Source organism: Megalopta genalis, chromosome 4 (genome assembly GCF_051020955.1).
Source record: "Megalopta genalis isolate 19385.01 chromosome 4, iyMegGena1_principal, whole genome shotgun sequence".
In the NCBI taxonomy this organism is placed as follows: Eukaryota; Metazoa; Arthropoda; class Insecta; order Hymenoptera; family Halictidae; genus Megalopta; species Megalopta genalis.
Window position 1 is genome coordinate 13448023 of NC_135016.1, and position 13634 is coordinate 13461656.

General features: G+C 38.9%; 1 protein-coding gene across 2 annotated transcripts in view; it reads left to right on the top strand.

Moving 5' to 3' along the window:
• Positions 1-12493: 12493 nt before the first annotated feature.
• The window catches only part of drm (odd-skipped family member drumstick), a 29076-nt gene continuing 27935 nt past the window's right edge, over positions 12494-13634 (top strand). Inside the window, exon 1 of one of the 2 annotated variants that reach the window (XM_076521325.1) lies at positions 12494-12932. The gene's annotated coding sequence lies outside the window, so the exon portion shown is untranslated. The remainder of the gene's footprint in view (positions 12933-13634) is intronic. The other variant, XM_033472603.2, reaches the window with a different exon arrangement.

Here is a 13634-nt window from a genome sequence, read left to right on the forward strand (position 1 = left end):
AATAAATAGTGTTCAGACGAATCGAAACTTCCCATAAATTCAATCATTTTAAATATTCGACTCCTCTTACCCTTTAATTAATCTCTGTTAGCAAATAAATATTTCAAATAGTTTATAACAACGTTGACAGTTTAACCTGTAGCTCGAAAAATAATAAATACTGAAACTCAATATACTAAATGATCCGTTGCAAGCAGAAATGATGTAAATCGAAAAAGTTAATTCGTGGATAATAAACGATTAATCAAAACTTCTGTAAAATGCAATCACATAAAGAATTGTTACAACTCTTTTATGCAAGCCACTTTCAAACTTAAACAAATGATTGCAAAATATCAAGCGAAATATTAAACGAAATACGATATAATAATTTTAGGTGAACCTAGTAAACAAACGACTTGGACCACGTTTGCTTCGAGCGACTCGTGCATAAATTTTTCTGCTGTAGACGATTTAAATTGTAGCAACAATTTTATTTTATATCACAACTATCAACGTTATAAAAGAAACAAGAACGTGGAAACGAAATTGTGATATTAAAAGGGACCGATACCAGAGAGATTTCGATAGAGAGATTGGCTTCATTGTTGTAACAATCAAAATGGCGCGGGTAACGAAAGATGAAAAGTTTGTCCGACGCCGGTTATCACTTAGGCCGCGTAGAAATGGTGCCGGCTGATTCCGATCATAAAATCGGGGCTTGTAAAAAAGATTCACGGGATTGCGACACGGCCAATTGTGAAAGAACCATTAAGCGACGTAGCGCAGACGTGTGCATACAGACGCGTTCCCATTGGGTGCGTCCGCGTATCTTCGGCTCGCGACTTCACGCCAACCAAGAACGCGAGTGGTGCTTTGATGTGACCGCCATTCCTCGAGACACTTATTACTGTCGTGTCCGACAACGCTTTCGGATCCACGCTCAACTACCGTACCAAACGAGCGTCATGGAAACTGGATCATTTATTCCGAATTACTATTCCAAGGACGCTTAATTAAATAATCTTAATTTGTTGAATTATCGTGAGATTGTTTTATTGTAAACGCACGATTTTAATGTAAATCTGTGAATGAGAAAGAATTCGTAGAAGGCAGAGTTCTGCTAATTCAATTATATTGTAATTCAATTTCGCAATTTGATTACATTTTGTTCCAGTTACATGGTAATTTAACTGCGCTGTAATTCAATTACATAAATTCAAACGTTTCAGTTCATTCGATCGTAAATTATTTTAATCTTGTGTGTGTGTGTGTGTGTCTGATTTAAACAGAACGCAATTGAAATGCAATGTAACTGAAATGAAATGTAATCGATAAAGAATGTAATTGTAAAATTAAATGTAATTGACATACGATTTTTCAAAGCATAGACCAGAATTTTGAAAAAGTGAGACACATTTTTATGTTTCTCTCTCTCTCTCTCTTTCGTGTTTTCATTTTTTCGCTCTTCCGAGTATTTTTTTCTTTATTACTACCAATTAATTTATTACTTTTTGATTCGTAGTTTCAATTCAATTGTATCGTAATTCGTAATTTTAATTCAATTAGAATGTTATTTGTAATTTTAATTCACTTACAATGATATTTGTAATTTCAATCCAATTACAATGTTATTCGTAACTTCAATTCAATTACAGTGTTATTAGTAATTTCAATTCAATTACAATGTTATTACGTAATTTAATTACTAAGTATTTTGTTATTCTACTCCAATTGCAATTACGAATTACATTATAATTTAATTGAATGAATATCTGAATTACGAATTACAACGTGATTGAATTATAATATAATTGGATTACTTTGTAACTATAATATGATTTGGTTAAATGCGACTTACCGATTAATTGCACTGCTGTTAGAGGTTAAACTAGATCTAAACTTATTTTTCATGGTTACAGTCAACCGTTTAATAAACATTTTAATGAATATTTAAATAGAACTTTAGTTTAGGAAGTCTATGTTAATGTAGAAATTCAGTTTTACTGTAAACAGCTAACTACAGTTCCTCGTTCTATCAACAATAAAACTGTATAAAAATTAGAAACATGCGCTATTTTAATATTACTTTATTCTGCTTTCCAATTACCAGCGTTATTTGATTAAATAAATGGACCGAATGGTATAAAACCTAGATATATTCTTAACAACAATTTCAAGTCACATAGCTAATAACACCTACGTCTATAACTGTTCGAATGTATACCGAAAATCGTGTAATTTGACGTGATTTCCATCAAAAGTAAACAAAGACTACAAGATGTAATCCGTCTGAAACAAAAGCGTTGGCTAACAACAAACTTATACATGAATGGTATAGTATTTGTAATATTTTATTGAATTTTCATACCACTGTCTGTTATATTCATAAACTATAAATCCAATCCTAAACACTATTTCATAATTCACTTGCAAATGATATTTATTTTCGTTTCAACAACTTTTTCGAACCTGTCGTATGCATAAATGACATGTCAGTATTTTATTCTCTCCTTTTATAGTTTTAATGATTAAAACTGCAATTGTTACCGTTAAATAGCGGACCCTGACACATTTGTGACAAATGCACGTGCAGATTTTTAGCATACAAAAAAACGTATAAATTAACAAGGACTTAATTTTTATTTACGTTCTACAATGAGTCATAGATATCCGAAAGATACGAAATAACGTCATTATCAGAGATACGAAAAAAATCATTGTTCAATTTTAATTCTTGTGTCGAAGCTCGCGATATGATTCAACCTTAGAGGACCTCAGTAAGCACGTTGTCCATTGGCAGGAACCAACATGGATATTGAAAGCCAAAAATTAATGAATAACTATTTTAGCGATATCTATTAAAACTGCACTGACCTAACACTAATCACTTTATTTCATTGATGATAACTTGGTATTGTCGAAGATGGCGATATGATTCAGCCTCCGAGGTCCACTTGGCTGCGACTTCTTTTCACAAAATTGCAGCACTTTACGAATAACCTTTCTGTTTTGGGCACTGCGGAGGAAACATATGCCACTGAAGTTTATAACTGCATAAAGTGCTGCAACTTTGCGAAAAAAGATCGCAGCCACGTTCCTTTTCCTTCGAATTAAAGGAAAAGGATCCGACAATTTTCAATGTGACAATCATGGCCTCACCTTTAAAAAGTTACAGCGATTAGGGTGCATCATACCTAAAATCCAGAAACATTATCTCAAACTAGAGATTTCAAGCTTTAATTCAAAAACAAAGTCATCATCCTACGATGATTTTTCGCGGAGTTATCGTCAGTCAAAGTTGGCCAATTTATACCTAAAATTTGTCTATGCTACAACTTTTTCGAGCAGCGTATAAAAATAAATAAATAAATGCACAGTTCGTCGACTCTGGTCGTCGAAGCTCGCGACATGATTCAGCCATCGAGGTCCCCGTTGCTCATCGTCCATTGTCGGAGAGAAAAATCGAAAGGCCGATCGGCCCGGCTCGTCCGCTGCAGGAAGACGCGTATTCGGTGAGCGGATAGATCACAAAGAGGCCGCCGTGTTGGCGCAGGAAACGGAAACTGGCGGAAACAAAGCCTCGGCAAACAGACGGCATCCCATGGGGAATGTTACCAGGGCAAATAGCGCGCGTCCTCGCTATCGCCGGCCGCGACAAATATTGTCACGTCGCCGTGCCACGAAGAAAGGTGCCCACCTCGTTTCGACCTACGTCCCCCGGGCCGATAGATTAGGTCCTAGCCACACGATATTGTGAACGCCATCGCCTCCGCCCGCTGGCTAGAGATAACGAGGAACGATCGAGACAGGTCCACGTCGAATTAGCAGGTAGATCCGGGCTTCGACATCGAAGAGGGTCCCGGGCTGCCGCGGCACCAAAGATTTTTCGGTGCCGCGGATGTAGATGTTAGTGATAGCATATAATCAGCCCGCGCAGCTACGTTTAACGTATGATTACCCAGGCTTAGCTCTCGATTAATCTTGCTCGATATATTGGTCGGTATTGTTTAATAATATCGCTGCGAAGGCGAGCCGAACTTCGCCGATCATTTCCATTGGACGGCGCGTGTGAAATTCTCTGTCGACACCGGAATCCGACGATGCTGGCCATTTTGCGGCATACCTTCGGGTATGCGGGCATTAGAACGGGGAAACGGGTAAGGATGATCGAGTACGCGGATTTCACGAACCGTGCCGAACTCGGTTCGATTGCTCGAGTCGCGACGAGCGTTCGAATTTTTCGAGTTACTCGATCGCGGCGAGCCGTTCGGAAACATGCAAGTTCAGATGCACTTGAACATGTTCGAACAGATCTCTGATGTTCGAATAACTCGAAAATATTCGAATGTTTACAATTGCAATATGCACATATTTACAATATGTGCAGTAGTAATAATAATGTCTGTTATGTCAACGCGGTGGACAGAGAATGTTGCAATAGCGAGCATGCGATGCAAAGATAGAAAGAGAGAAAGGTGATAATAACATGATAACAATGAACGGAGATAGAATGAAACAATCAGTACTAATATGATTATTAGATAATACAGATGTAACAGTAACTGGTAGTAGTAGTATTATATGTTAAGTATTAATTAATTAATACTTAAATAATAAATTAATAATTAATTAATTAAGTATTATATATTAAGAAACAATAATAACAGTAATAGAAAATGGTATGTAAAAATAATACTAATAGAAATAATGATAATAGTAATAACATTCATAACAATAAGATCAAGTATTAAGGTTAATGATGACTAAGACTGCGGATCTTTAGACATAATGAAAATTTTCTGTGTTATTTTTAAGAAACAGAAGCTAAACAGAACTCTCTTCTCTCCCTCAATAATTTTAATAAACTGAAAAGAATATATCAACATTTTTGAATTCTTTAAATTCTTTTCCTGTTTTATGTTTCATTCAATCAGTTTTGTCATAAATGCATAAAATCCGCAGTCTAATAATGACAGAGAGTTCGAACGAAGTAAACAAATTACAAAAGAAGTTACATACGTCTTGTACATAGGAAAACGAAGTACTGTACGACACGCTAATTTCAGTAATAAGCTATGTAAAGCCTCGGACGATGCATCATAATGCATCATTTATTCATTCGTAGTCAATTAAACGTGTGATTTATTATTTAGTATGGTCTTTTTTACCATTTGTTCATTTTGGACACGGCTGCATGGTTTCAAAGTAGTCTATCTCCAAATCATCCTGAATTTATATCATCGTTTATAATTATTTTGTTCTTTCAAAATAAATAATTTTTACAGAATTTAATGTACTTAGTAAGTACTTAAATTATGTCACAGGATACATTTTTATCTCTCACATTTTTTGAATTATGTCCAATTAAATATGTTGAAGTTTCATTTCATTGTTTAATTACGAGTTCGGTGCAATTCAGTGTTCGCTTTGATCGCATTTTGAAGAGCGATGCCTTACATTAATAACAGAATAAAGATTGGCTGCTATTAACTACTATTGGAGAAATCATCTAATAATAATGCCAAAATGGCACGTGCCACAAAGCATAGCGTGCTACTTATGGGGTATCAAGTTACGCGAGATGTTTTTAATAGGTTGAGTAAAATATAAATATTTCAACTGTTCGCACTCTACTGGAACTAATGAGAATGATTATAAATTATTATTTTTTATTATATACAGACTTTTGCTCACATCCGACCCGTCCATGTCGAATATGAGGAAAAGAACGATCAAGAAATCGAAACCATTTCTCAAAGAAACAATCAAACTACTGGTTTCGGAACAATATAGGGATAATTGAATTGAAAATAAAAATTATGCTTTTAAAAAATTTGTTTATAAACAATTCAAACACTGCATTTTATTTTCATTGTACTATTCTAACAAAAATCCAAATATGTGTACGTACTAATAATATAAAATGAGAAAGTAATGCTTTATTATATAATATTAATTGTTGTATGTTTTTTTCCGCTTTTTGTATGGAAACCGATTATGTACTGTGCGACGAACCATTTTCACAACTGTACTATTGACGATATTTCTGAAGATATTTCTTCCAGACTTATTTGTCTTCCTATTGTTCCTCATGTAAGAGCAATTTACTGATTCAATCGGTTAATTTAATATAATATGTAACTACAATATATAATATAATATATAATTACAATATAATATAATATATTATACAATATGTAATTACATATGTATATACAATGTATCCTCGAACCAAAAGTTTAAGAAATTATCAATTATCTCAATTATTCATGGTTGTCATATTGTGAATTCAAGATTAAAAAATTACGTTTCTTTAACATTTTTATCCGAGCCTATAACGAAAATTGAAAAATGCATCTCGTAGATTTCATTAACTCACACGCATGCTGAACATTTCATCGTAATCGATAGATCTCGATATAAGCTGTAAACAATAGTAGATCGCGAAAATCGCAGTTTTTTCACGATTTATCAAACTTTCGACCGACAAACAGTCACAGAAGTCTGCGGATTTTTACATCTTACATCCGCCGGTCGAGCATCACAAACAAAAAAGTTCGAGTCATTTTGAGCAACGTTAAAATAGTTATTCCGTTTGAAAAGGTGTTAACATACTTCGCGACACGAGCGTGTCTCATTTCCTGCTTTTAAACGTACACCGTGTAAAATAGCCCCGTAATATCGAATTTCCTAAGAATCCGCTAATACGCGCCGCTAATGTTCCGTACATTGAACTGGACAGATGTCATAAAGCGAAACAGGTTTGCGAGCAATAAACGTTTCCATTACATTATAATAAATATTTCTAGCACGAGGAGAGGTGGAGTACCCGGTTTGAGAAAACCGATCGATCATTTTATTATTTCCGCATTCCCGCATTTTCTCTGTAACAAGTGCTCTCAGATCCTTCGCGTCGCGGAACGAACGCAAATTCTTATTCTCCTTTCTCCTCGTCTGATCATTAGACTCATACTACTTAGCATTAAAAGCTGAACACGGGGCCGCCTCGTCGTACAATCAAATCTACGTTCCCGAGCTGATTTTAACTTTACGTAATACATACTCGGCATATCGTCCCTAACGACACATAAGGTAAGTTGTTCGGTGTCTTTCCGAGCCGGTGATTGCGCAATGTCCAGGGATCATCGCTGCGCAACCCGCCAAGAGATTTGAGAAAACGTCGACCGATCTTGAGTGCCATTTATTATTCAGATTGATTAACTATAAGACGAGAAAGTAATAAATTAGTTCACAATCCATCGCAACGGATCGTTGCTTTCAAAACAATCGTTTTTTACGTCTCATGCATGACACATGAGCCAAATATAAATACTTCAGTCGATCTTTAACTATTTCAACGAGGTTTACATCAATAAACATTGTTTTCATCGTGACGTTATTTCGAATTAAACTTTTATTCGGTCGCCATATACTTTTAGTGAAATGTAAAATATTGTTAATTAATTATTAGACTAGTATTAGATCAACATTTTTCGATATTCTTGTGGAAATCGAGATACGAAAATACAGTGGTTTCTCCCGAATTCGCGGTTAAATTGCGCACAAAAATGAACAATTTGGGAAGAGGAGATACGATTATTCGAGCCTTGCGGCTCGTTTTTATAGTTACCGTTTGTTAATAATTATAAAAGTGAGACGCAAGGCTGGAATAATCTTCTATTCCCTAATTGTCAATTTTTGTGCGCAATCTGAGCGCGAATTAGGCAGAAATTACTGTACTGATATACATATTTATTGGCAACATTTTCAGTTTCCCTATCAAATTATAATTTCCAAAGTGATTTCAATATTATTTTATCATCGATATTATGTTCACAAGTATTGAAACTGACATGTAGTACCACAATTGCTATGATACTGAAATCTGATTAATCACTAGCATGTTTATAATAATATACTGTGTTCGCGAGTGGAAAAGAATACGATGTTAGAATTTGCAATAGTTGACATATTTTATACGTGCGAAACATTATATCCTTCCCCGACGACTGCAGTTACACTGCACTTTAGTCCTTTGCACTCGAAGCCACTTTAGCTGTAAATCTAATATAATTTTTCTGACCTACGCTGTCTCTATTTTATATGACAGAGCGCATTTTACGCGTGTGAAATTGAGTCTTGTGATTTGTACAACAGTTATACTTTTAACAATTTTTCAAATCTAAATTTTGTTGATGTAAGAATTATTTTGGAATGTGGCATATACATTTTTTAGTGGTGCCTAGGAGTCACCACTCGAGCGCAAAGGGTTAGAATATAATAATATATTTAATGTTATTAAATATATTATCATAATATATTAATATATGAATATATTATATGTTATATAAATATATAACAATATATAATATATTATGTATTTACTATATAACAAAAAAATAATATACTATGTATTTACTATATTACGCTATATAATATACTAAATATACTATATAATATTATATATTGTAATAGTACATTTAGTAACATTAAATATATTATTATATTATGAAGTACATTGTAACTGCAGTCGCCAAAAAGAATATAATGTTTCGTTTGTCTTAGTAGATATAATATACAATATTATATAATATTGTATTACATAATATACCTAAGACTACTTGAAAAACGGTATAACTTTATTGAAACTGAACTAAATGACTTGAATTTATTTAGATGATAGTGTAACTAGTTTGTTAGACAATGACTAGAATGCTCTTTTTAATTTTGCTATAACTTGGAATAAGAAACACAAATTAAAAATTGTGAGAAATTTGCAGTTTTTCGAACCTTTCAACGCTTGAAGCTTGAGGCTTGACTCTGCGTTAACCGACTTCGATGAAATATTCAACATGCATACAAGTTACTGAGTTCTACAGAAAGCACTATTTAAATTAGATAATAAAGTTGAAAAACATGAGCTTTTTTATTTCCTTTTTGTCATTCCAAGTAATAAAAAAATTTAAAAAGTAAATACTTTAATCATTAAATAAATAAATAATCATTAAATAAGCATTTAATATGGCAGCCACTGTACAGTTTGTATATATCTTGCATAGAGTTTGCACATACTTGCATATACTTTGCATATTTACTACGTATCGTAATTGCATTAACTTTTCGGCAATACTTTTTACCAGTGCAATACCGGTATCAAAACCATATCGGATTTAAGTCTCTGTTTTGAACAAAAGTGTCGCATTCCGCACAATGGAATGTGTACAATTTCTAGTCCTCGTTTCCCTCGGATTCTGTGTATTTAAAACACCTCGGACATTATCTTTGAAATCTGTGTTTACGCAGTTCCCGATAATGCGTCCTCCACAAACAGCCTTATCACCGACGTTTTACCTGTCAATTTCGTTAGACCTGCACATTTCCCATCGTTTCATCCCGTCCGCTTTCTTCAGTTTTGTTCTTCCTCAATTCTTCGCGCACTAGAATATCCAAAATGTGATGTTTTATTCGTCAATATATTAGAAAATAACTGTGGCTGCACAGAAGAACGCATAGAAAATTCATACTAACACATTCGTTACCATAGTCACACATGTGTGACGATTTTGTATTTCACGTGAAGAACATAAAATTAATTTTGTGAATATAATTATTCAAAAATGTAACACATTGCATGATATTTAGGGAATTTATAACTTCTCTTTGACGACATTTTTATCATATTTTATAAAAGGAAACGATGTATTTAATAATTTAAGTAGAATAAATATAATTATGCACACTAGTGACGCTGATAGCGAACGTGTCGAAGTTTATATTAAGGAAAAATTTATGCTAAAATTAAAGATTGATTGAAAGACAGCTGATCTGTGACATGGTTAATTTTATATATTAGAAAGTGAATATGGTCTACAAAAGGATTAATTTCCAATGTAAAAGCTGTATCCAAAACATTCGCACGGGATAAAAATGATTGACCAGCAATAAAACAATAGTTCCAAGAACAATAAAACCAGCCTGAATGCAACTGGCAATTCAATTCAATTAATTTGACGAAATTAAAGCGGCCGGTAACGGTATAGTATTTTAATCGAAAAATTTGATCTACAAAGAATTGATCGACAAAATAATTAACTTTAACTGCAAAATGAATGAAAATGATCTACAACAGGAGTAATCTTCGGTGCAAAAAAGTGAATATGATCTACAAAAGAATTAATTTTTAGTGGAGAAGGTAAATGTGATCTGCAAAAAGAGTAATTTGTGAGTGCATAAATTTAATAGAAACTGTAGAAAGATTTATTTTAGGTACAGAAGTTGATTATGATTGACGAAAGGATTAACATTAAACCGACCACCACGTCGGTCATTTTGACCGGTTTCGTATTTTCTATTTCAAGATTGTTGACAGTATAAAAACTTTTTTACAGGAAATAATTGAATAGATTTCCTAATGCAAGCGATAAGAACGACGAAATGTCTAAATAAATTCGGTTCTGTCATTCTTACATAACAACGAACATCAGTCACTCTTAGTGACGTTTACTGTCAATTTCGAATGCAAAAGTTGAATGTGATCTACAAAAGGGTTAATTTGATTTGTAAAAAGGTGAGTATCACCTGCTAAAGGGTCAATTTTTCATACAAAAAGCTGAATATCATTCAGAGAAAGATTAATTCTCAGCGGGAAACCTCTACGTTTCCTAAATCGCCAATAGAAAAGTAGCTTGCAACCTGCGATCTAAAAAAAACATCTGGAAACCTGTCACATCCATTCCCCTGAAAGAAGATAATTTCCCCTGTCCCGAAAACTCTTCAACGCCTCCTTTCATTCTATTCTCCCTGCCGTCCGCTAGTCATCGTTTCCTACGAAATGTTGCGGCGCGGCGCGTCAGCAGCGAAATCGCCGTCATCAATTCCCAAATACCGTAGAAGGAACCGTCAAAAGGAAGGTATAATCCTTTCGAGTCGGCCCCGGAGCCACCATCTTAGTCACGCGGTCGTTTTCGCATGACCCGAAAAAAACTGGCTATCGCTCGAATCATCGAAGGGAGCGCGTTGGATCGGTTCTCGATCACGTTCGCCGGGGCAACATTTTCCCCGATCATCGTCGTCATCTTCATCCGGCTGGATCTTTCAGCGAAACGGCCGGCCGTGGCGTGGCGTGGCGCAGCCCGGTGGCTACATCGGATTCCGAGCGGTACATCGGCGTGCTCTTTGTTGCCGATCGCTCACTGGTCTTCTCGGTCCAGCGTTTCTTCCCGATCCGCGGCCGGCCAGGCCTTTCCCGTGGAATTTTTCCACCACTCGATCATCCCGGTGGCTCGCGAAGGAGGCGATAGTCCATTGAATCGTCCAATGAAGCGATACCGCGAGATCTCGCTGGGCGGTGCCCGGGACGCTGGCGATGGCTCTCGGGTCCGGCGGGCCCGTAGTGGGGTCCGCCGAGGCCCGACAGGACCCGGGACGCCGGCCGTGGTGGGGGGATTGACATCGACTACTGTGCATTTCCCACGTGCCCTGGGAACCCCCGCGGCATCGTGTAGCCCCCGCTCTTTCGTTCTTGCACGCTCCTTCCACCTCCGCTTCCTCCCACACCTTCGTCAGCATCACTTTTTCTGGCCTCGGCGAGGCCCCGATAAAGACAAAGAGATCACCGCTCCCGCGGATCTTCTTCCGAGAATCGATCCACTTGATCCGCTCGCTGGCTCGCGTGGGCGAGCGGATCTCGCCTTCGATCCTTTTCGGCTGTTTTCTCAAAGGCTTCAAAGAAACCGTGGCTGACCTCTTTCTCTCTCTCTCACTCTCTCTTTCTCTCTTTCTCTCTCTCTCTCCGTCGGATCGGCATGCTAACGCGGCGCAATCGAAATTCTAGGACACGGGCCTAGGCGAGAGGAGGCGAGCTGGACCCGGTGGCTGGTTTCGGACGGCTACCTCCTTTGTACGCTGGCTCGGCTACCGCCCTCGCGGGGGGCAAGCATGCGACGAGGGCGAAAACGAAAAAACTGCCTCGGCGTTCGCCGGAGAGTGGGAAGACCGCTGCGAAAAGGGTCTTCGCGTGCTCGAAGAGGGATGATGCTCCGAGGCAACGGTTACGAGGGCGGTCCCACCGGCCCGGTGGTAGGGATCGTGGAAGAGAGGGAGCAGGTTGAGGGACAGTTGGAGCAAGGGGGAGGGCGGATGGGTACTCTCCCAGGAGCTCAGGAAGCCGCGTTGTCGAAGGATTTGTGAATAACCGCGCTGCTATTCGGCGACTGGCCAGACAAGGACGGCCGAACCCGGCAGGATAAGGAGCAGCCGCGCTTCTTCCTCTTCTTTTAGCCCACTCTTCCTTTTCCTTCGTCTGCTCCTGTTCCACCTCCGCGATCCTCCGACGCGCCGCGCTCTTCTGCTTCTCTTGGCCACCACCACCACCACCACCACCGCTGGCACCAGCATCAGCACCAGCACAAGCACCAGCACCAGCACCACTACCACCGCCGGGAGCGCGCGCTCACGGTTCAAGGAAGGAAGATCCTGGACCGTTTCTGGTAGAATCGAGAGGAGGCTCACACGGACAAACGACACGGCTTGTGGGCATCGGTGAGTCGGTTCGGTAGGGAGGTGTCTCCCGGTCCTCCAACCAGAAGAAGCGAGACGACGACGACGAAGGAGACCTTTGGCGGTTACACACCGCGTCCTACCGTCTTCTGGTGTGCCTACCTATTCGGGCTACCAGCGAACCGAGCAGGCAAACGGAGCTTCAGTCGACGCCGCGCACCCAAACGGTCCAGACCTGTCAGCCCGGAAGACAGCATCCCGATACACGATCCACTCAGAATCGATTTCGAGAAACGAGTTCGCCCGGCACATTTCTTCGCTGACGCGCGATTTCACGCACGCAGTTTCGGTTCCGAGTTCGCTGTTGACACGGCCCGGCCTTGCCCCTGTCCAGGTGCCTTCCCAAGCCGCAGCCCACGGGAATTACAAAGTCCGCGCGCTGATTTCGACCGGTAAGTGAATCATTTCTTTCATCCCTCGGCGAATATTCGCCGCGTCACGCTTTCACGGCGTCGTCACGGTCGTCGCGCGAATCGGGCAAATCTATGAATCGGGATTAAATCGAGTCTACGAATCGGAATTAACGAAACCAACCACTCGGGATTCGAATAATTGTTAGGTAGTTGTCGCTATTTGTTAGTCATGTTCTCCAGTTACCTTGATTCTACGATTTCGTGTTCTCTCGTTGGTTCGGGTGTCGTTCGGATCCGATGCCGGTGAGAGTCGACGCGACGAAAGTGAACGCGGTCCTCGCGACTCTCGCATGATATTTCATTGTGTCCCGGATCGAGCGGGCGGGAAAAGGTGTGGTCCACATTCGTTGATGCCTCTTCAGCCTTCGTGTTGACTGGCCCAAAACCGGTAGCGTTCCGGAGGGCGGTACACGGTAGCTGTTTCGCTTTGATTGGCTACCGGGCAAGACTTTGAGCTTAAATTTCATTCGTCGCTGCCGCGGAGCACTTATGCGTGTGCTGTTCGACGGGTTTCGGAGAGATGGCCAGTCGGGTTCGTCCGGATCCCAACGTGCTGACTTCGCGCGGAACAATTTGTTTCCTCTGTTAGGTCGAACACTTTCTAAACCTCGCCGCGCTGTATACGCGACCGCGATCGTTCCTATTCCGGCCATTCATTTGAACTTTGTATCACCGATGATG